The sequence below is a fragment of the Ranitomeya imitator genome, chromosome 9, assembly GCF_032444005.1.
Source record: "Ranitomeya imitator isolate aRanImi1 chromosome 9, aRanImi1.pri, whole genome shotgun sequence".
In the NCBI taxonomy this organism is placed as follows: Eukaryota; Metazoa; Chordata; class Amphibia; order Anura; family Dendrobatidae; genus Ranitomeya; species Ranitomeya imitator.
Window position 1 is genome coordinate 83,548,153 of NC_091290.1, and position 23,256 is coordinate 83,571,408.

Below are 23,256 nucleotides of genomic sequence, written 5' to 3' on the forward strand. Positions count from 1 at the left end.
AGTTGTGGTGTGCTCATTCTCTGAGATCGGTGAAAAAGAGCAGATATTTCCTCTTCTGTTACAGCTGACGGCGGGCTCTCAGTCAGCGTGACTGGAGCGGGTAAAAATCCCAAGGTTCTGCAATTGAAGACGTGCTTCTCAGTAGTTGTATTTTTGGTACAGCTTGGGAATTCTCCCTGCTATATTTCTATAAATGTTATTTAGTTTACTGCATGTTCTTTCACCTTGGGTAATTTGTACTATACCAGATGGACGCTGCATTCTCTTTTTGAGTGGATTTAATGTATCCTGTGGGACATGCCCAACCTTGGGCAGTTTTTGATGTTGGTGTCATCAATCTAGCCCCATGTGTCCATTTTTCTGTATGACTTTTATATTTATGTACAATAAAAGGTGTTGTTATTAATGAACTTCAGGACTGCCAATAGTAAATATGGCTTCCCTTTAAACATTTACCTCAGTGCAGTTTGCGCAGTGGGCTCGTTCTGCCCGCCATCATCCAGCCTAGTGGTGTGCTGACTTCCGGGTCATGTGGGGCCCCACGTGTTTCCGGTCCTTTGGCGTCCCGGCTGTATGCGGCTGGACGGTAATGAGTGAATACATGGCAACATGGCGCTGTACTCAATTTCCAGTTCCCGGTTATTTGAACCAAGTGCCCAGTCTTTGCCACACACCCCTTGAGAAAGGTACTCTTGCCAAAACGCGTGTTGGGGTGGGAGGGCATGCCCCAGTGGGCAGTCCATCATCTGTTACAAGGTATTGTTGGTATAGCTTGGGAATTCTCCCTGCTATATTTCTATAAATGTGATTTAGTTTACTGTATGTACTTTAACCTTGGGTAATATGTACAATACCAGATGGACGCTGCATTCTCTTTTTGAGTGGATTTAATGTATCCTGTGGGACATGCCCAACCTTGGGCAGTTTTTTGATGTTGGTGTCATCAGTCTAGCCCCATGTGTCCGTTTTTCTGTATGGCTTATATATTTACGTACAATAAAAGGTGTTGTTATTAATGAACTTCAGGACTGCTTGTTTTTTGTATTTATTGAAGTATTCCTTCTGCAGTTGTTCTAAATATCCACATTATGGTGGTTGATTGGTATATGTATTACAGTGACCATTTGACAGTAAACATCGCCACCTATAATGTTCATCAAATTGTTGCTTTCGCAATAGTTGGCACGGTAACTGAAGAGGAGGAAGTAGCGCAGCTGATGGTTGTTAAGGTCAGCTGGTCCACACTTTTGCGCAGTCTGATTGCCTCAGTAATGCATGTTGATTGTGCATGTGAAGTTTCATACATATAGTAGTCAAACTATTGCACTTTTTACCTCTACTCAATTTATTTTCAAATTTGCAGATTATGTGAGTTAGCTCATCCTTTGCAGTGTCAAGAAAGGTCCAGGCTAGGCAACCCTTGCCACCCCTGCGAGATGCAGACCTGTGGACGCTGCTTGTCACAGCCACAGATGTGGCCGAGAATTCATTGCTCATCGTGGCTGCATCACTACATGTCTGCGATGTACAGCACAACGTAACCTCCTCGTCTTCCTCCTTAGATTACCTACTCAGCTGTGCCTCTATGTTCACGCCAACTGGGATCTATCACCTCATCATCATTATCCTCTGCCCTTGTAGTTGCCCTCCTCCTCTTCCTGCCCTAACAGCACAGTAGAGTCCGTGTGAGCCTCATATATCTGTCTGAGTCTCATCAGGGTCATCTCCCCCCAAGGGGTTAAAGTCTGATGACAAGGGTCAGTATGCTGCTTGGACTCCACTTCATCCTGATCCAAGCTGGAGAGGAGAGGCCACTTGAGGCAGCGCTTGCCATCCACTTAAGCACATGCTCTTTCTGGGCCTCGTCATCTGCTAACACTGTCCATCTGCCAAAGAAAGGTAGTGGAGTAGCCTGTCCAGTAACAGAAGTTGTCAGATGTCTTTGCATAGGACGTGACATTGTTGGCTCACTAGTGCTTTTACTAACATTACCACCTACCCCATGTACACCTTGAACACCAAACATGATTCCCCTTCCACCACATCCTCGCTTTTTCCCAGGCATGTTGCTCAGATAGTGTGGTAAGAGTACAGATTGGCAACAAAAAATTAGATTTTAAACTCTGCACCACCTCTGCAAAAAGCTGAATTTCAGAGGTAGTAAATTCCAAGGTGAAATATAACAAGCTGTATCGCGATAGTCACAGAAGAAAGAATTGTTTGAGTTTGGATAAGGCCTGTATGACAAAGATGATATGCTACAAACAATTTGAAAGTCAGATGTCCCCTACTGTATGATGTTAGGAACACAAGATTTTTTTTGTGGCCTTTGGATCAGGCCTCTATACCACACTAGTTGCTACAAACTATTTTAAATTCAGGTGCTTTACTGTATGACGTTAGGAACACAAGAATTTCTTTGTGTCCTCTGGATCAGGCCTCTATAGCACACTAGATGCTGCAAACTATTTTAAATTCAGGTCCCCTACTGTATGACACTAGGAACAGAAGAATTTTTTTGTGGCCTCTGGATCAGACCTCTGCAACACAGTAGATGCTACAAACTATTTTAAAGTTAGGTCCCCTGCTGTATGACAAAATTTTTGGTTATGTGCTTGAGATCTGCAGACAGCTTAATTTCAACAAAATGACAAAGTATGGCCAGCCGCAATATGTAAACATAAAGTTAGGAAAAAAATGTTTACAAGAACGACGCACCACTGAGCTCTGCAAACCCCCTCTTATCAAACACATGCCAAATGCTCATGATACACCACCATGGTTATCATTGCAAAAGTACTGAAAATCCTGTGGCAACGCAAATATTTTCCAACACTTTTTACCAAATGTTACTGATTTTTACTGATTTTATATAATTTTGTTTGTGCTTCTGATCACGAATCCGAATGTGACATATTCGTGTCGAATTTATGTTTGGTGATCGTTTTCCAAACAAATTCGCTCATCACTAGTCAGGACCACCCAGCCAACATGTTGTTCTCCAGAGTAGAAACTAAAGAGGGTAAAAAGACTGTAGTCACACCCAGGCCTGGACCCTTAGGGGGTATCAAATGTCCATCTGCCACTTAGGGTATGTGCACACGTTGCGGATATTGCTGCGGATCCGCAACGGATTGGCCGCTGCTGATTCGCAGCAGTTTTCCATGCGTTTACAGTACCATGTAAACCTATGGAAAACAAAATCTGCAGTGCACATGTCAATTCTTTGTGTGGATTCCGCAGCGGTTTACACCTGCTCCATAATAGGAATCCACAGGTGTAAAACCGCAGGTGGAATCCACACAAAATCCGCATAAAAAAGCAGTAAATCTGCGGTAATTCTGCACGTAATCCGCAGTGCGGTTTACCTGCGGATTTACCAAAATCAGTCTGGAAAAATCAGCACCACTTTCCGCAACGTGTGCACGTGGCCTTACAGTGGCACCGAGACTATAAGCAATGTATGATAATTGAGGACCCTTTGCATTGGACCCAAGATCTTCAAGCTACTCCTCAAATAAATTGGAAAATGAAGGGATGCACTAGACAATCAGGTCCCAGGCAATGAAGCAGCAATGAACCCAATTAAGGTGTTAGATGAATGGGAGTAGATTTTCCAAATTATTTTTCTGCTCAGAGCTTGCAGCACATAAACAAATTCAGTCGAGACTCGTCTCACTAACAAACCACTGCATTTTAAACATCACTCATACAAAATAATGGGAGGGAAAATCTGGAAGGAGTTATTCAGGTGATTCTTCAATTCACATTTGCAAGGTTGGAAAAAATTCTGGAGGAAGGAACAGAGTTGCTGGACCGCCACCAAATTTTCCCCACCAGAGACAGGAGTCCATCTGCTAAGCCTTGCATCATAACATAAACTACCATTCCACTCATGTCTCTGCAGAGATCAGTCTGTAGAACTGGCAGATGGACCGATGTTTCCCTGTGTTCCTGCCGTATTTGTTTAATAAATTTAATTAATATCCACACTGCTCAGGATAGTGCCCAGAGAGTGGTTGATGCCATGGGTCTTCTTTTTTCTGGTGGTTACTTGATGAGCAATTTTACCAGAAAGCACAACCCTTAGGTGTTGAGGACATAACAAATAACATGTGGATACATTAACATGTGTGTATCAATTATATCTGTCCTCATCGACATAGAATTTTTTTTATTCACGCTACTCAGCCGTACAAGCTAAGCCAGTGAGACTAAACTTCTTAGCTGAAAACGAAGGAGACAAATGGATTTACTTGCAAGGAAATGATTGCAGCAATGTACATTAATTTAAACTGTCATGTACAAAGTTGAATTAAGAGGGACATTGAGTCTTTAATGGAGTTGACCCGGATAAGAAAAAGGTCTGTTTTTTTTAAGATACACTATTGTCCTTGGACTCTGACTGGTAGTACAGTTTTGTTCTATTCACTTGAATGTGGAATAGCTGTAATACCATATGCTGCCTCAGGACAAGAGTGTCCTGAAAAGAGTATTCCTGAAAACAGAGCAGACCCTTCTTTTCTAATCCTCAATAACCCCCTTTTTCAGAGAAGGACATTCACATCACATAATGGGGTTATTGGGATTATTGTTAAAAATCACTTAAGGTACAGTTATTACCATAAATTTACCGTAATTACTTTACTAATGCAGCCATATAAATCTCATTCTGCTTGCAACCACATGATTATCAGCAGTTTTGGCTGATTTTCATTTAAATATTTATTCTCTTGTTATGGAATTAATATAGCTATATAGACAGCATACAAGCTTACAATTGATTTTCTTTTTCAGTTGTCATTTTTCTACTATGAGATCTTTGGTCTTACAATGTTTATAACTTGTTATCCTGGAGACTGACCCCCAGTGTGGTTGAATTTGAGCAGTAGCTACATTCCAGGCAGTGGAGTTAAAATATAACTGTATGGCCAACAATTCTTGTCTAAATTAATACTATAGGGGATTAAAAAAAAAACAACAACTTTGTAATATATCTTATCAGTGCAATCAGCTTCCTTCTCCTGGTTTCAAACACTTCTTCCTTTCCTCCGTTCTGATCCCATAATTTTTTATCCTTTCTGAGGCTACTGTCACACTAGCAGTATTTGGTTAATATTTTACCTCAGTATTTGTAAGCCAAAACCAGGAGAGGAACAAATAGAGGAAAAGTATAATAGAAACATATGCACCACTTCTGTATTTATCACCCACTCCTGGGTTTGGCTTACAAATACTGATGTAAAATACTGACCAAATTCTGCTAGTGTGACGGCTAGAGTTGAGAGACTTTTACTTTTTTAGGATCGAGACGGGTTTCGCGAAACCTGACTTTTTCAAAAGTCGGGTCGGGTGAAATCGGCCAATTATCACGAAAAGTCGGGGGCCGACCGAAACACGAAACCCAATGCAAGTCAATGGGGAATCAAAGTCGGCAGTGAGTGGAGGACAGGAAAACACCTACAGTGCCCATTTTAATGCCAAAAACATTAACTCTTATTTCTTAAGCTTGTCAATCTTAATTTTCTTTATAATAATAGTTAGGCATTGAAAACAGGGGGTAATTTGGCTAAAGTTGTGGGGGGTAGGGCTGGGTCAAGATTTTCGTAGGCCAAGGAAACACGGAATACGTCACGGCGGTGGAGCAGGTAGAGGTAAGTATTTCAACTTTGCAAGTGCTGTGATCCTGAGCAAGCAGGGGGGTCCTCTAGTTGGCACTGGCACAGGGCTCCTCATAGTATGGCGGTGTTTGACGGCGGGTGGCGCCTCCCACTGCCAGAGACACTTTTGCATACTATGAGGGGTCCTGTGCCAGTGCCAGCGAGTATGCCCCTCACCTGATGAAGGAACCTGCACTTTCATCTGCACCTTCCTCTTTGTCCCCGTGTAAGGTGGTATAGTATGCAGGAAGGGGAACCTGACTTTCAGCAGGGTCAGATTCTGGCTGTGTAGAGTGCAAGGGGAATGTAGTGGTCTGGGTCAATGTACCAGCAGACTCATCTAGCAGTGGCTAGGCAATGGGCAGGATGAGGAGGAAACACAGATATAGGCCCAAAATGAAAAAGTAGGGTAAAAGCATTTCAAAATGGGTAACAGGACTAAACAGGCGGCATTGCTTTGTTCAGCGGAGGACAACTGTAATGAGAGGCTCACACAGACTTAGTAGGCCTAAAATAAATAAGTAGGCTAAATGCAGTTCAAAATTGGTAAGAGGAGTACACAGGCGGCATAGCTTTGTTCAGCAGAGGAGGACAACTGTAATGAGAGGCTGACACAGTTACTAGGCCCAAATAAGTAAGTACGCCAAATGCAGTTCAAAATTGGTAACAGGAGTACACAGGGGGCATTGCTTTGTTTAGTGGAGGACAACTGTAATAAGACAAAGGAAAAGAGAAAGGGTAGACTAAAAATGGTATGCACAACCCCAAATATAAAGACAATCGGTAGCTACATAAAGCAAAACACCTTTATTAAACACCTCAAAAAACATGTTAAAAACATTTAAAATCAAATATCCAAATCCCTATACCCACCATATCCCACAATAAATGACAGTCCCATAATACAATATGTTAACAGTAAACATATATCCTACCCTAGGTGCACCTAATCAAATGTGCTCTCCTGCAAAATGTGCTTATACAGGCCGCAAAGGACTTGACCACAATATGTCGGTATCCACTGCTAATAACCAGAAAATGCAACATCAATGCCATACATGGTCCTAGGATAAAAATGTGGTGGCATGCTATATAACAGCCGTGGATACAACCTGTCCTGCGTAAATTCTGGTATATGGAGATGCAGCGATGTCAAAAGGCACAGGGCACCACAGGGGTTAAATCCACATAGAGCCAGGGAACAAAAGAGCCCCAAAATGGCCCTGAGGTAGGAGGAGGATATGGTGGGAACGCACCCCACGCGTATCGCTGCCGCAGCAGCTTCGTCAGGGGAAGTGAAGCTAAAGGTTCAGCAGTGTGTGCTTAAATAATAAATCCAATAAGGTAAATTGCACACCGGTGTGGGAGAGAGAGAGGTAAAAGCCGGAAGACGCCGGCCATGCCATGACAACAGGAAAACAATCACAATGAACGGCGATCCTTGAGCGTCCAGAAGGTCACATGCGCACGCGCGGTGCCAGCCGGCTAGATGGATGTGTCATAGGACACAGGGCAAGGGGAGTGGAATAAAGCCCGAAGGCCGGACTGAACTAAAGAGGCCGACTAGATGGACACATCATAGGACACAGAGCAGAGGAGGTGGGATAAAGACCAAAAGCCGGAGTAAGCTCCAAAAAGGGGGGGAGGAGAGGGGAAAACAACAGGTAAGAAGAGGGCAGAGAGAACATGGTGCAGCAAAACACGGAGGCACAAGATATCAACCCGCAGAATGCCGGGAGATATCACAATTATAAACGTATGCTAGAGATTAAAGGCAAGACCGCCAAAGGAGCCTAAAGGACACAAAAGGACAGGGCATGTGGAGCCACCCAGAGAACCTAAAAGGGAGGAAGGAATTATTGTTATTTTTGGCAAGTGCACAGGTATAAGTGCACATAAACACCTATACAGCAACCATATACGGTGTATAACAACATCAGGCAACAAAAAAAAAACACAAAACAAAAAAAAAACACATATATAAGTATAAGTGTAAACAGACAAATGCCCCTCGAGTCCGTGAGTATATATACGGGTATTCTCTCAGTGCCGCTATGTAGATATTTTTGGTCCCGAACTCATAGTCCCATAGTCGATGAAACCGACACCATCCAGGTCCATACGAAAAAAAAGGGCACTCTTCATCACAAAGCTCCTATCCGATTTGCCAATATCAAATGCGCATCCAAGCCCACGATCCATAATAGGAGTTTGCCATAGAATCCACATTATAGCTGTAAGAGCAAAATCTCTTCCGCATAAGATGTCCTTCCATTTGCCATAATGGCATACCGCACATCCACCCTCCAGGGTCCACTTCATTATCCAATGTGTCAGAGACCTCTGCATCCATGTTGGTCCCCACAGTAGACTTATAATTTCCATATCCCAATTCCCAGGGATGATCATCGCCCCTTTGGGTGCGTCCTCAGCCTTCCTGAATGGAGATAAATGCAAAATTAGATATGGGCACCAAATCCGAAGGGAACTAAATCAGACGTCCCAGAAACTAAAACTACCCCAATGAATCTACATGCCAACTATCCCAGGAACCCCATAAAGAGCAGTTCCTTGTTTAGGCCCATGGGTGCGACCGCCTGAAGATCGAAAATCCACCTGGACTCAGCACGCAAGAGATAGTTAGATATATTGCCACCCCTTTCGCCACAGGACACCCTCTGTAACCCCACAACTTGCAAATCAGTGGGCGAACCCCTATGTTTCAGCAAAAAATGCGCCGCCACAGGAGTCAGGATTTTACCTTTGCCTTGGTCCATGGCCGCCAGGAGTATGGTTGATACGTGTTTTTGAAACCTCTTGCGTAGTTCTTGGGATGTTTGCCCTACGTAGATCATGTTACAAGGGCAAATTAGCACATAAATAACATTTCTGCTCCTGCAGTTAATGTAAGCCTTTAACGCATGTCTGCTGGAGTTCGTGGGGTGTACAAATGTGTCCCGGGTAGGCGTCATAAAGGGGTAGACATTACATTCCCCACAGGGGAATGATCCCTTGAGGACAATACCCCTATTAAGTTTAACCGTGGGCCTAGAGAAGTGGCTCCTGGTCAACAGCTGCCTCAGATTTGGGGCTCTTCTGGATGTTAATAGTGGCCTATTACTGATGATTTGTGTGGTTTGCACATCTGTTTGCAAAATCGGCCAATGTCTAGTGAGGATGTGTCTTACCTGCCCCCAGCTGTCATTATAGTCCGTGATGAACCTCGTCTGCGATTCTCGGGAACGACCCACAGGGATCAGAAGTGAGGCCTGATCATGTTGTCTTGCTCACTGGAAAGCCGTGGCAATCACTCGTTTGGGATAGCTCCTCTGTCTGAAACGGTCCGTCAGATCTTGAGCTCGTATCAGAAAGTCTTGATCCCGAGTACAATTACGTCTGATGCGTAAAAATTGTCGCGTCGGGACGCCCACCTTCGTGTGCCAGGGGTGAAAACTATTGAACTCCAAAAGGGCGTTTGTAGCAGTGGGCTTCCGGAAAAGATCCGTAACCAACTTGTTCCCTTGTACGAAAATTCTCAAATCCAGAAAGCTAATCGAACTGTTGGAAATAGAGTGGGTTAAAAAGATATTATGGGGGTTGGAGTTGACGCTGTGGATGAAATCAATACAACCCTCCCTGCTGCCCGACCAAATGAAGAATAGGTCATCGATATAGCGATGCCAGTTCCGGACATGATGTTGATATGCCAGGGATGGGTACACAAACACCTCCTCCCACCAACCTAAGAAGATGTTTGCATAGGTTGGTGCACATTTCGCCCCCATCGCCACTCCCGCTGTCTGTAAATAAAATGTTCTATCAAACAAAAAATAGTTGTGATAAAGAACAAATTTGAGCAGATCCAACAGAAAAGAATCATGCCCCCGATCCGAGTGTGAAAGTTTGTCTAGGAAAAAAGTAACCGCATGCAGGCCATTACTATGCTTGATGTTGGAGTACAAGGACTCCACATCACAAGTTACCAGGTAGAATTCTCCCGGCAGTTCTATCCGTCCACAGACCTCAATGAAATGGGCAGAGTCCCTTATAAAGGAGGGCAAGGCCGTGACTATTGGCTGGAAGAAGAAGTCCAAATACTCACTTGCCCGCTCGCAGATACTGCCAATGCTAGAAACGATCGGCCTTCCTGGTGGTTTCTTCTCGTCTTTGTGTATCTTCGGCAACATATAAAATGTTGCCGTGACCGGATGTTCCACCTATAAATATTTTTTCTCTTGGGGCGAGATGATGCCAAAACGTAGCGTCCTGCAGAGTAAAGAGTCAAATTTAGACGCGAACACTGCCGTGGGATCTGAAGGTAATTTTTGGTAGCATCTGGGGTTAGTGAGTTGTCTATTGGCCTCCACTAAGTATGCTTCAATTGACCACAGCACAACGTTGCCCCCCTTATCCGCCTCTTTAATCAAAAATTCCTTGCTACTTTGTAAATCCCGCAAGGCCCGTTTTTCAGCAAGATTAAGGTTAGAGGATCTACCCACCTGTGTTGACTATATGTAGACTAAGTATTGCACCCCTTGATGGTTATTGTGACATTATACATTGGTGCGCCCCTTTCTATCTTTACTCGAGGACAACTGTAATGAGAGGCTGACACAGTTACTAGGCCCCAATATGTAAGTAGGCTAAATGCAGTTCAAAATTGGTAAGATGAGTACCCAGGTGGCATTGTTTTGTTCAATGGAGGAGAACTGTAATAAGTGGCTCAGACAGACTGAGTAGGCCTAAAAAAAAAGTAGGCTAAATGCAGTTCAAAATTGGTAAGAGGACTACACAGGCGGCATAGCTTTGTTCAGCGGAGGAGGACAACTGTAATGAGAGGCTGACACAGTTACTAGGCCCAAATAACTAAGTAGGCTAAATGCAGTTCAAAATTGGTAAGAGGAATACCCAGGTGGCATTGCTTTGTTCAGTGGAGGACAACTGTAATAAGTGGCTCAGACAGACTGAGTAGGCCTAAAAAAAAAGTAGGCTAAATGCAGTTCAAAATTGGTAAGAGGAGTACACAGACGGCATAGCTTTGTTCAGCAGAGGAGGACAACTGTAATGAGAGAATGACACAGTTACTAGGCCCAAATAAGTAAGTACGCCAAATGCAGTTCAAAATTGGTAACAAGAGTACACAGGGGGCATTGCTTTGTTTAGTGGAGGACAACTGTAATGAGAGGCTGACACAGTTACTAGGCCCAAATATGTAAGTAGGCTAAATGCAGTTCAAAATTGGTAAGAGGAGTACACAGGTGGCATTGTTTTGTTCAATGGAGGACAACTGTAATGGCTCAGACATACTGAGTAGGCCTAAAAAAAAAGTAGGCTAAATGCAGTTCAAAATTGGTAAGAGGACTACACAGGCGGCATAGCTTTGTTCAGCGGAGGAGGACAACTGTAATGAGAGGCTGACACAGTTACTAGGCCCAAATAATTAAGTAGGCTAAATGCAGTTAAAAATTGGTAAGAGGAGTACACAGGCGGCACAGCTTTGTTCAGCGGAGGACAGCTGTAATGAGAGGCTCACACAGACTTAGTAGGCCTAAAATAAAAAAGTAGGCTAAATGCAGTTCAAAATTGGTAAGAGGAGTACACAGGCGGCATAGCTTTGTTCAGCGGAGGAGGACAACTGTAATGAGAGGCTGACACAGTTACTAGGCCCAAATAAGTAAGTAGGCTAAATGCAGTTCAAAATTGGTAAAAGGAGTACACAGGTGGCATTGCTTTGTTCAGTGGAGGACAACTGTAATAAGTGGCTCAGACAGACTGAGTAGGCCTAAAATAAAAAAATAGGCTAAATGCAGTTCAAAATTGGTAAGAGGAGTACACAGGCGGCATAGCTTTGTTCAACGGAGGAGGACAACTGTAATGAGAGGCTGACACAGTTACTAGGCCCAAATAAGTAAGTAGGCTAAATGCAGTTCAAAATTGGTAAGAGGAGTACACAGGTGGCATAGCTTTGTTCAGCGGAGGAGGACAACTGTAATGAGAGGCTCACACAGACTTAGTAGGCCTAAAATAAAAAAGTAGGTTAAATGCAGTTCAAAATTGGTAAGAGGAGTACACAGGCGGCATAGCTTTGTTCAGCGGAGGAGGACAACTGTAATGAGAGGCTGACACAGTTACTAGGCCCAAATAAGTAAGTAGGCTAAATGCAGTTCAAAATTGGTAAAAGGAGTACACAGGTGGCATTGCTTTGTTCAGTGGAGGACAACTGTAATAGGTGGCTCAGACAGACTGAGTAGGCCTAAAATAAAAAAATAGGCTAAATGCAGTTCAAAATTGGTAAGAGGAGTACACAGGCGGCATAGCTTTGTTCAACGGAGGAGGACAACTGTAATGAGAGGCTGACACAGTTACTAGGCCCAAATAAGTAAGTAGGCTAAATGCAGTTCAAAATTGGTAAGAGGAGTACACAGGTGGCATAGCTTTGTTCAGCGGAGGAGGACAACTGTAATGAGAGGCTCACACAGACTTAGTAGGCCTAAAATAAAAAAGTAGGTTAAATGCAGTTCAAAATTGGTAAGAGGAGTACACAGGCGGCATAGCTTTGTTCAGCGGAGGAGGACAACTGTAATGAGAGGCTGACACAGTTACTAGGCCCAAATAAGTAAGTAGGCTAAATGCAGTTCAAAATTGGTAAAAGGAGTACACAGGTGGCATTGCTTTGTTCAGTGGAGGACAACTGTAATAAGTGGCTCAGACAGACTGAGTAGGCCTAAAATAAAAAAATAGGCTAAATGCAGTTCAAAATTGGTAAGAGGAGTACACAGGTGGCATAGCTTTGTTCAACAGAGGAGGACAACTGTAATGAGAGGCTGACACAGTTACTAGGCCCAAATAAGTAAGTAGGCTAAATGCAGTTCAAAATTGGTAAGAGGAGTACACAGGCGGCATAGCTTTGTTAAGCGGAGGAGGACAACTGTAATGAGAGGCTCACACAGACTTAGTAGGCCTAAAATAAAAAAGTAGGCTAAATGCAGTTCAAAATTGGTAAGAGGAGTACACAGGCTGCATAGCTTTGTTCAGCGGAGGAGGACAATTGTAATGAGAGGTTGACACAGTTACTAGGACCAAATAGGTAATTAGGCAACATGCAGTTCAAAATTGGTAAGAGGAGTACCAAGGCGGCATAGCTTTGTTCAGCGGAGGGCAACTGCAATGAGAGGCTGACACAATTACTAGGCACAAATATGTAAGTTGGCTAAATGCAGTTAAAATTTGGTAACAGGAGTACACAGGTGGCATTGCTTTGTTCAGTGGAGGACAACTGTAATAAGTGGCTCAGACAGACTGAGTAGGCCTAAAATAAAAAAAAGTAGGCTAAATGCAGTTCCAAATTGGTAACAGGAATACACAGGCGGCATAGCTTTGTTCAGCAGAGGAGGACAACTGTAATGAGAGGCTGACACAGTTACTAGGCCCAAATAAGTAAGTAGGCTAAATCCAGTTCAAAATTGGTAAGAGGAGTACACAGGTAGCATTGCTTTGTTTAGTGGAGGACAACTGTAATAAGTGGCTCAGCAGACTGAGTAGGCCTAAAATAAAAAGTAGGCTAAATGCAGTTCAAAATTGGTAAGAGGGGAACCTGATTTTCATGAGGGTCAGATTCTGGCTGTGTAGAGTGCAAGGCGAATGTAGTGGTCTGGGTTAATGTACCAGCAGACTCATCTAGCCGTGGCTGGGCAATGGGCAGGATGAGGAGGAAACAAAGATATAGGCCCAAAATTAAAAAGTAGGCAAAATGCAGTTCAACATTGGTAAGAGGAGTACACAGGCGACATAGCTTTGTTCAGCGGAGGAGCACAACTGTAATGAGAGGCTGACACAGTTACTAGGCCCAAATATGTAAATATACCAGTTTTGGGTCAGTATATTCGAGTAGAATTTTATAGAAATCATATATTTACTCAAAAAAACAAAATTTTATTAGATATTAATCTTAAAAAGCCACCAACAGACACCACTAAAAAACTGTGAAAAAACTAGCGAGGGGAACTGGACATACCCTGCTCAGTTTCTATGTTACGATCTGCCAAAGCGTTCTGCGCGTGTACTTCCTGTTCCTAAACCGGATGTGACATCAACTCGGCTTCTCTCGCAGGGCCCGATGACTCATCCAGTGCACCTGCTCGATCTGGAACGCTCAGTTCCTCACTGTGTTCCATCAAGTGTCCTCTGCGTATGTTCCCCCTCTCCACAAATGAAATTGATACATCATGTCTGGGAGGATACCGCGCATGCGTCAGATGGATCATCTAACCATATCCCCGCGCTATGCCAACGTTCTGCGCACACCTCACTTTATTATCTATGTGGTTAACATGCACATTGGCTCTGCGCATGCGTTAAGTAAAGCACTCAGCTTATTGTTATTCTAAACGACCAGCCTCATAGGATTTAACCCCAAACGCCGGCGTTATGCAGACTCGTAGTATGCTCTTCCTTGGTCACATGGTTACAGCCTCCCTTTTCATTGGGCCTCAAAACTAATCTCATGTTACACTTTGTACACACATTAAAGCACCCCAGTGTCAATACATATCTCTCGGCCAGCTGTTCAATTGGATACTATTAAGCCTACCGGGTGTTGATAAACAAAATTTGTTCCTATACATCCCTAGTAGACTTAATAAATATAATTATGGTTTATCTATGGACCTACAGATATTACAATCAAATTTGTGATCTTATATAGATCTAGGCTGTCTGTCAAGTCGTACACATTGCGCTGCGGATCCCGGTAAATGAGGATTTCTATTCAATGATTGTACATACTAGTCTATGTATAACCCCCTAAAAAAACAGAGGGCCAATAACAGTAGAGAGCAAGTCCCGCTTCCTAGATTTGATTCCTGTTCAAAATTATCTATACACTAAATATTGATGGTGACAGATACAGGGTATTTCCACTAAAGAAAACATGTGAATGACTATCGTTCATTTAGTCCCTTTGGGGACATAGTGTCCATTCTGAACGTCCATTCACATTCCCTTTGTAAGATGGTCCTGTCTTGATCTCCCCCCCTGGGATTAGATTTAACCACTTCTATGATGGCAAATTTAATATTCATTGGGTCATTCGAATGTTGTGTCCTCATGTGCCATGCCAGCATGGTGTCTCTCCTGTTTCTAATATCTCCTACGTGTTCCCCAACCCTCCTGCGAAATTCCCTTTTCGTCTTCCCGATATAATCTTTAGAGCAGGGACACGTGGCCATATACACAACCCTGTTATGACCTGGTGGTTAGGAGCACCCGACCTGATAGTTAAACTCATACAGGACGAGCTCTGGGATGTGGGAGCTCTGCTGACCGCAAGCCCTAATCCTATCGCACACACTAAAAATAGCCGTGGAGCGCTCCTGACGCTCCCTAGGCGCCTCGTCACAGCGTCAGAGCTAGCTAGTGTTAAGGACTGGCGGAACGCACCAAGTATAGATGGTAAGAAACTAGGTGCGTTCGCAGTCCGAGGTCCACCGTGCAGGTAAAAGACCCTGCAGCTAGCAAGACGGACAATATGGCGGTACACTAAAGGATACACGCGTGGGTTAAACCTCACCCAGCGTGAAGAAAGCGATCCTGTTAATTCACAGGACCGCAGTACCGCACTAGTGCACGAGCAAGTGGTCAGCGGACTTAACCCCAGAAGGGATTGGAGCCCGATTAGACCCTTGCTGGCGTAACACCGCAACTGGGTGTGTAGAGTACCTTAAGAAATATAAGTGCACAAGAGTGCGAGCGATGCCGCACTAACGGACGCCACTAACCACCCAGACTCGGGTATGGAAAGCGCAAGGCAGGCGCACGGCGCCGTACTGGCAGGCACAGCTACAGGACGCTGAGATGTGTGTTTAGTGCTGTAGGCTAAGTCGGGCGCTAGGTAGCAGCCATACACCTTCCGCGAACAGACATTCAATAGGGTAGGGGTTTCCAAGGACGACTTGCACTCACAACATACACACATTAGCAATTGTTTGACAATACTAGCGCATGGCCGTGCGGTCATGCGCAGTTTATATAACAGCAGCACAGGAAGTGGCCACAGCACTTTTGCCCTTCTAGGACCTGCCAAGAGGACCAATGGAATGTGCTGCAGAGCCTGAGCACATGACCCTCGATCTCCAACGGGAGACCTTACGCTGGGCATGCTCAGTACATGCAGACAAGGACTTAGTCCCAGAGAAGTCCGCTCGCTGCTGACCAGCACTGACTTTAATGGCAGAGACTGGAGAAGCAGCACTAACTCTCAGAACAGAGTGAGAATGAGCAAGACGCTGGGACCGACGTCCTTGCTGAGCAGGCTCCACTGCGGCTGGACAAGAATGGGAGACCGCAGCGGAAGTGGCTCGAGATTCCCCCTGTGCAGAAGCGGGAACTCGACCCCTAACATTACCCCCCCTCCTAGGGCCCCCCCCTCCTTGGGCCTCGCTACGTTCGAAGGCAGCAATGAGCTGCGGAGCCCGAATGTGCTCCACAGGCTCCCAGGTTCTATCCTCTGGACCATGACCCTTCCAATCCACCAAATAAATTTTTTTGCCACGTACCACCTTGCTTCCCACAATAGCATTTACCTCAAACTCATCCGTGGATGAACCCGATGTCCCAGCAGATAACTCAGAAAACCGAGACAAACGAACGGGCTTTAAGAGGGAAACGTGAAAGGTATCGGTGATACCAAGGCGTGGAGGAATGGCCAAACGGTAAACCACAGGGTTGACCTGTTCCAGAACTTTAAACGGGCCAATGTAGCGAGGAGCAAACTTAGTGGACTCAACTCGCAGCCTGATGTTACGGGCGGAGAGCCACACTAAGTCGCCGGGAGCAAAGACCGGAGCGGGACGCCGGTGTGTATCAGCCGAAACCCTCATTCTCTCCTTGGAGGCCCGAATGGCATCCTGTGTGCGGTCCCAGATGTCCCGTGCCTCCACCGCCCAGTCTGCCACCCTAGAATCGGTGGATGACACGGGCATGGGCACAGGAACACGCGGATGCTGGCCGTAATTAAGGAGAAATGGAGTTTGGCCAGTGGAATCGGCTACGGCGTTGTTCAAGGCAAATTCCGCCCAAGGTAGCAAAGATGCCCAGTCATCCTGCCTAGCGGAGACGAAATGTCGCAAATATGTCACCAGAGTCTGGTTGGTTCTCTCCACCAACCCATTCGTCTCGGGATGATATGCAGAGGAGAGGTTTAACTCTATGCTGAGCAAACGGCAGAGCTCTCTCCAAAACCGAGACGCGAACTGGGGACCCCGATCGCTGACAATCTTATCAGGCATACCATGCAATCGGAAAACATGCTTCATGAACAACACCGCCAAGGCCCGTGCTGAGGGTAACCGAGGAAGCGGTACCAAATGTACCATCTTAGAGAAATGGTCGGTGACAACCCAAATAATGGAGCAGCCACGCGACTTGGGTAAGCCCACCACAAAGTCCATTTCGACCATCTCCCAGGGCCTGTCTGCCACCGGTAGAGGGTAAAGCAACCCAGCAGGCCGTTGCCGAGGAGACCGATTCTGGGCGCAAGAAACGCACGCCTGAATATAGTCCTTGACATCTCGGACCATATGCGGCCACCAATATGTTCTCGCCAAAAGCTCAGATGTCCTCTTGGTCCCAAAATGCCCACCCACTCTGGAGGAGTGAGCCCAAGAGAGAACCTCCGGTCGCAAGTTAGCTGGCACGAAAGTCTTGCCCGGGGGCACAGACTCCAGCGAAACCGGAGCTACAGTTCTCAGGCTCTCAGGCGGGACAATAAGCCGAGGCTCCTCCTCCTCCTCCTCAGATGACACTACGGAGCGGGAGAGAGCGTCGGAACGAACGTTCTTCTCCCCGGAGAGAAAATGGAGGGTAAAATGGAACCGGGAGAAAAACAGGGACCATCTAGCCTGGCGAGAATTTAGCCGCTGGGCCGTCTGTATATACACCAAGTTCTTGTGGTCAGTGAAGACTTGGAAGGGAAAGCGAGCTCCCTCCAAGAGGTGTCTCCACTCTGAAAAAGCCAACTTCATGGCTAGCAACTCCCTGTCCCCGATGGAATAATTCCTCTCCGCTGGTGTGAAAGTTTTGGAGAAGAAGAAGCAAGGATGCTTCCGACCTTGAGCATCCTTTTGGAAAAGGACTGCTCCAGCACCAACGGATGAGGCATCCACCTCCAAGATGAATGGTTTATCTACATCGGGGCGATGTAGGATGGGAGCGCTAGCGAAGTGTGACTTAATCGAGAGAAAGGCCTTGGAGACCTCCTCTGACCACAACTTGGGATTTGCTCCCTTCTTGGTGAGGGCGACCAAGGGAGCTACCAAAGTTGAGAAGTGTGGAATGAACTGGCGATAGTAATTAATGAACCCCATAAAGCGCTGCACCGCTTTAAGAAAATGGGGTTCCTGCCAGTCCATTACCGCCTGTAGCTTGGCAGGATCCATAGCCAAACCCTGGGCAGAAATGATATAACCAAGGAAAGGCAAGGACTCCTGCTCAAACACACACTTCTCCAACTTAGCGTAGAGGGAGTTTGCCCGTAAGAGGTCGAAGACTTTGCGAACATCTCTCCGATGGGAGTCTATATCTGGAGAGTAGATGAGAATGTCATCCAGATAGACTACGACCGAGGTGGTGAGCATATCCCGAAAGATGTCGTTCACAAAGTCTTGGAAAACGGCTGGGGCATTACAGAGCCCAAAGGGCATCACTAGATATTCATAGTGCCCATCCCTGGTGTTAAAAGCCGTCTTCCATTCATCCCCCTCACGGATGCGAATCAGGTTGTAAGCACCCCGCAGATCTAACTTTGTAAATACCTTTGCTCCCCGTAGCCTATCAAAGAGCTCAGATATCAGGGGTAATGGGTACTTGTTCTTAACGGTAATGGCGTTAAGACCCCTGTAGTCTATGCATGGACGTAAGTCTCCAGTCTTCTTCTGTACGAAGAAGAACCCAGCCCCTGCCGGTGACACTGACTTCCTAATGAATCCTCTTGCCAGATTCTCCTGAATATACTGGGACATTGCCTCCGTCTCCGGGAGAGATAACGGGTAGACTCGACCCCGGGGAGGCTCAGCACCAGGCAAGAGGTCAATAGGACAGTCATAGGGGCGGTGAGGCGGAAGAGTCTCCGCAGCTCTTTTGGAGAACACGTCTGCATGGGACCAATAGTGCTTGGGGAGAGAGGAAAGATCTGCGGGTACCTGTGTAGTAGCAACCTGAACGCACTCCCTCTGACATCTACCCTCACAGGATTTACTCCATCCCAAAATTCTCCCAGAGGACCACTCAATATGAGGAGAATGGTAGCGAAGCCATGGCATCCCCAACAGGACCTCATCAATTCCCTCAGGAATGACTAATAGGGAGATTATCTCCTGATGTGATGGAGACACAGATAGCGTGAAAGGAATGGTTTGGTGGGTAATCTGTGAAGGTAGTGTTGACCCATTTACCACTCGAACGGTCACTGGCTGGGCGAGCATCACCAAGGGTATTGCGTGACGCTGGGCAAAGGCGGAGGACATAAAGTTACCCTCTACCCCAGAATCCAAGCATAGCTCGACCGTAAGAGTGGATGGGCCTATGGTAATTGTCCCCTTGAAGGACAACTTTGAGGCAAACGTCGCCGTGTCTAGTGTACCTCCTCCAACTGCCACTAGACGCTGACGTTTCCCCAACCGCTGAGGACTCTTGGAGGCAAGACGTCCTGACTGCTGGCAAACATGACGGACCTTATGTGCACGAGCGGACTGAGACTTAGATCCCGCTCGTGTCACCTCCAAGGTCTCATGTGACTCAGATGCCTGGCCTGGGGATTCCAAAGGTTTGGCGAAGGTAGGAGCCAGCCGAAACCTCTGCCTACACTGGGCTCGTTCCAACCTCCGCTCGTTAAAACGGAGGTCTATACGAGTAGAAATAGATATTAACTCCTCCAGTGTGGCAGGAATCTCCCTAGTGGCCAGAGCGTCCTTAACATGGTCAGCCAGGCCCCTCCAGAATATGGGGATAAGGGCTTTATCCGACCACTCCAGCTCGGAAGCTAAAGTACGGAATCGGACGGAAAAATGGCTGACCAAGGACTCACCCTGAGTTAATGCCAGTAGTTGGAGCGCTGTATCATGGGTGAGTTGAGGTCCTAGAAAGACCTTTTTCAGCGTGCCCAGAAACAACGGAGCACTCTGCACCACATGATCATCACGCTCCCACAGCGGCGTAGCCCACTCCAACGCCCTGTCCGACAACAGCGAGACAATAAATCCCACCTTAGCCCGCTCTGTAGGAAAACGTGCAGCCAGGAGCTCGAGGTGGATAGAGCACTGACTCACGAATCCCCTACAAGTTTTGCAATCTCCAGAAAATTTTTCTGGCAACGGGAGGCGGGATAGTGTCGGAACAGGGGTGGCAGTGGACAAGGTTGCTGCCGCCACGCCAGCAGCCTTTACAGCAACTGCGGTAACATCCACAGCTGAGGTTGAGTTCTCGAGAACCTTCAACCTACCCTCCAACTGCTGGATATACCGCAAAGATTGCTGAATGTCCGCCATACTAGCCAGACCTTGGCGCTAGTATTATGTTAAGGACTGGCGGAACGCACCAAGTATAGATGGTAAGAAACTAGGTGCGTTCGCAGTCCGAGGTCCACCGTGCAGGTAAAAGACCCTGCAGCTAGCAAGACGGACAATATGGCGGTACACTAAAGGATACACGCGTGGGTTAAACCTCACCCAGCGTGAAGAAAGCGATCCTGTTAATTCACAGGACCGCAGTACCGCACTAGTGCGCGAGCAAGTGGTCAGCGGACTTAACCCCAGAAGGGATTGGAGCCCGATTAGACCCTTGCTGGCGTAACACCGCAACTGGGTGTGTAGAGTACCTTAAGAAATATAAGTGCACAAGAGTGCGAGCGATGCCACACTAACGGACGCCACTAACCACCCAGACTCGGGTATGGAAAGCGCAAGGCAGGCGCACGGCGCCGTACTGGCAGGCACAGCTACAGGACGCTGAGATGTGTGTTTAGTGCTGTAGGCTAAGTCGGGCGCTAGGTAGCAGCCATACACCTTCCGCGAACAGACATTCAATAGGGTAGGGGTTTCCAAGGACGACTTGCACTCACAACATACACACATTAGCAATTGTTTGACAATACTAGCGCATGGCCGTGCGGTCATGCGCAGTTTATATAACAGCAGCACAGGAAGTGGCCACAGCACTTTTGCCCTTCTAGGACCTGCCAAGAGGACCAATGGAATGTGCTGCAGAGCCTGAGCACATGACCCTCGATCTCCAACGGGAGACCTTACGCTGGGCATGCTCAGTACATGCAGACAAGGACTTAGTCCCAGAGAAGTCCGCTCGCTGCTGACCAGCACTGACTTTAATGGCAGAGACTGGAGAAGCAGCACTAACTCTCAGAACAGAGTGAGAATGAGCAAGACGCTGGGACCGACGTCCTTGCTGAGCAGGCTCCACTGCGGCTGGACAAGAATGGGAGACCGCAGCGGAAGTGGCTCGAGATTCCCCCTGTGCAGAAGCGGGAACTCGACCCCTAACAGCTAGCCCTAGAGATAGAAAATAAAGCCTACCTTGCCTCAGAGAAATTCCCCAAAGGAATAGGCAGCCCCCACATATAATGACTGTGAGTAAAGATGAAAGTCACAAACGCAGAAATGAAATAGGTTTCAGCAAAGGGAGGCCAGACTTACTAAATAGACAGAGGATAGGAAAGGAATCTTTGCGGTCAGCACAAAAACCTACAAAAGACCACGCAGAGTGTGCAAAAGGGTCCTCCGCACCGACTCATGGTGCGGAGGTGCCACTCTGCATCCCAGAGCTTCCAGCTAGCAAGACAAAATCAGGATAACCAGCTGGACAAAGAAACAATGAGCAAAAATAACAATAAGGAACTTAGCTTCTGCAGGAGAAGACAGGTCACCAGGCAGATCCAGGAGCGAACTGAACCAATGCTAAAACATTGACAGCTGGCATGGAGTAACGATCTGAGTGGAGTTAAATAGAGAAGCCAACCAAAGGATAAACCACGTCACCTGTGTAAGGAACCTCAGAAGCAGCAGCTTCACTCATAGCCACCAGAGGGAGCCCATAGACAGAACTCGCCGAAGTACCATTCACGACCACAGGAGGGAGTTCGACAACAGAATTCACAACAGTACCCCCCCCTTGAGGAGGGGTCACCGAACCCTCACCAGAGCCCCCAGGCCGATCAGGATGAGCCAAATGAAAGGCACGAACAAGATCGGCAGCATGAACATCAGAGGCAAAAACCCAGGAATTATCTTCTTGACCATAACCCTTCCACTTGACCAGGTACTGGAGTTTCCATCTCGAAACACGAGAATCCAAAATCTTCTCCACCACATACTCCAACTACCCCTCGATCAACACCGGGGCAGGAGGATCAACGGAGGGAACCATAGGCGTCACGTATCTCCGCAACAACGACCTATGGAACACATTATGGATGGCAAAAGAAGCTGGAAGGTCCAAACGAAATGACACAGGATTAAGAACCTCAGAAATCTTATATGGTCCAATGAAACGAGGCTTAAACTTAGGAGAGGAAACCTTCATAGGAACGTGACGAGATGACAACCAAACCAAATCCCCAACACGAAGTCGGGGACCAACACAACGCCGGCGGTTAGCGAAACTTTGAGCCTTCTCCTGGGACAATGTCAAATTGTCCACCACATGAGTCCAAATCTGCTGCAACCTGTCCACCACCGCATCCACACCAGGACAGTCTGAAGGCTCAACCTGCCCTGAAGAGAAAATAGGATGGAAACCAGAATTGCAGAAAAAAGGAGAAACTAAAGTAGCCGAGCTGGCCCGACTATTAAGGGTGAACTCAGCCAAAGGCAAGAAGGACACCCAATCATCCTGATCAGCAGAAACAAAGCATCTCAGATATGTCTCCAAAGTCTGATTAGTTTGTTCTGTTTGGCCATTAGTCTGAGGATGGAAAGCCGAAAAAAAAGACAAATCAATGCCCATCTTAGCGCAAAAGGACCGCCAAAACCTCGAAACAAACTAGGAACCTCTGTCCGAGACGATGTTCTCCAGAATGCCATGCAAACGAACCACATGCTGGAAAAACAATGGCACCAAATCAGAGGAGGAAGGCAGTTTAGAGAAGGGTACCAAATGGATCATCTTAGAGAAGCGATCACAAACCACCCAAATGACCAACATCTTTTGAGAAACAGGGAGATCAGAAATAAAATCCATGGAAATATGCGTCCAGGGCCTCTTCGGAATCGGCAAGGGCAAAAGCAACCCACTGGCACGAGAACAGCAGGGCTTAGCTCGAGCACAAATCCCACAGGACTGCACAAAAGAACGCACATCCCGTGACAAAGAAGGCCACCAAAAAGATCTAGCCACCAAATCTCTGGTACCAAAGATTCCAGGATGACCAGCCAATACTGAACAATGAATCTCCGAGATAACTCTACCAGTCCATCTATCAGGGACAAACAGTTTCTCCGTAGGACAACGGTCAGGTCTATCAGCCTGAAACTTTTGCAGCACACGCTGCAAATCAGGGGAAATGGCAGACAAAATTACCCCTTCTTTAAGA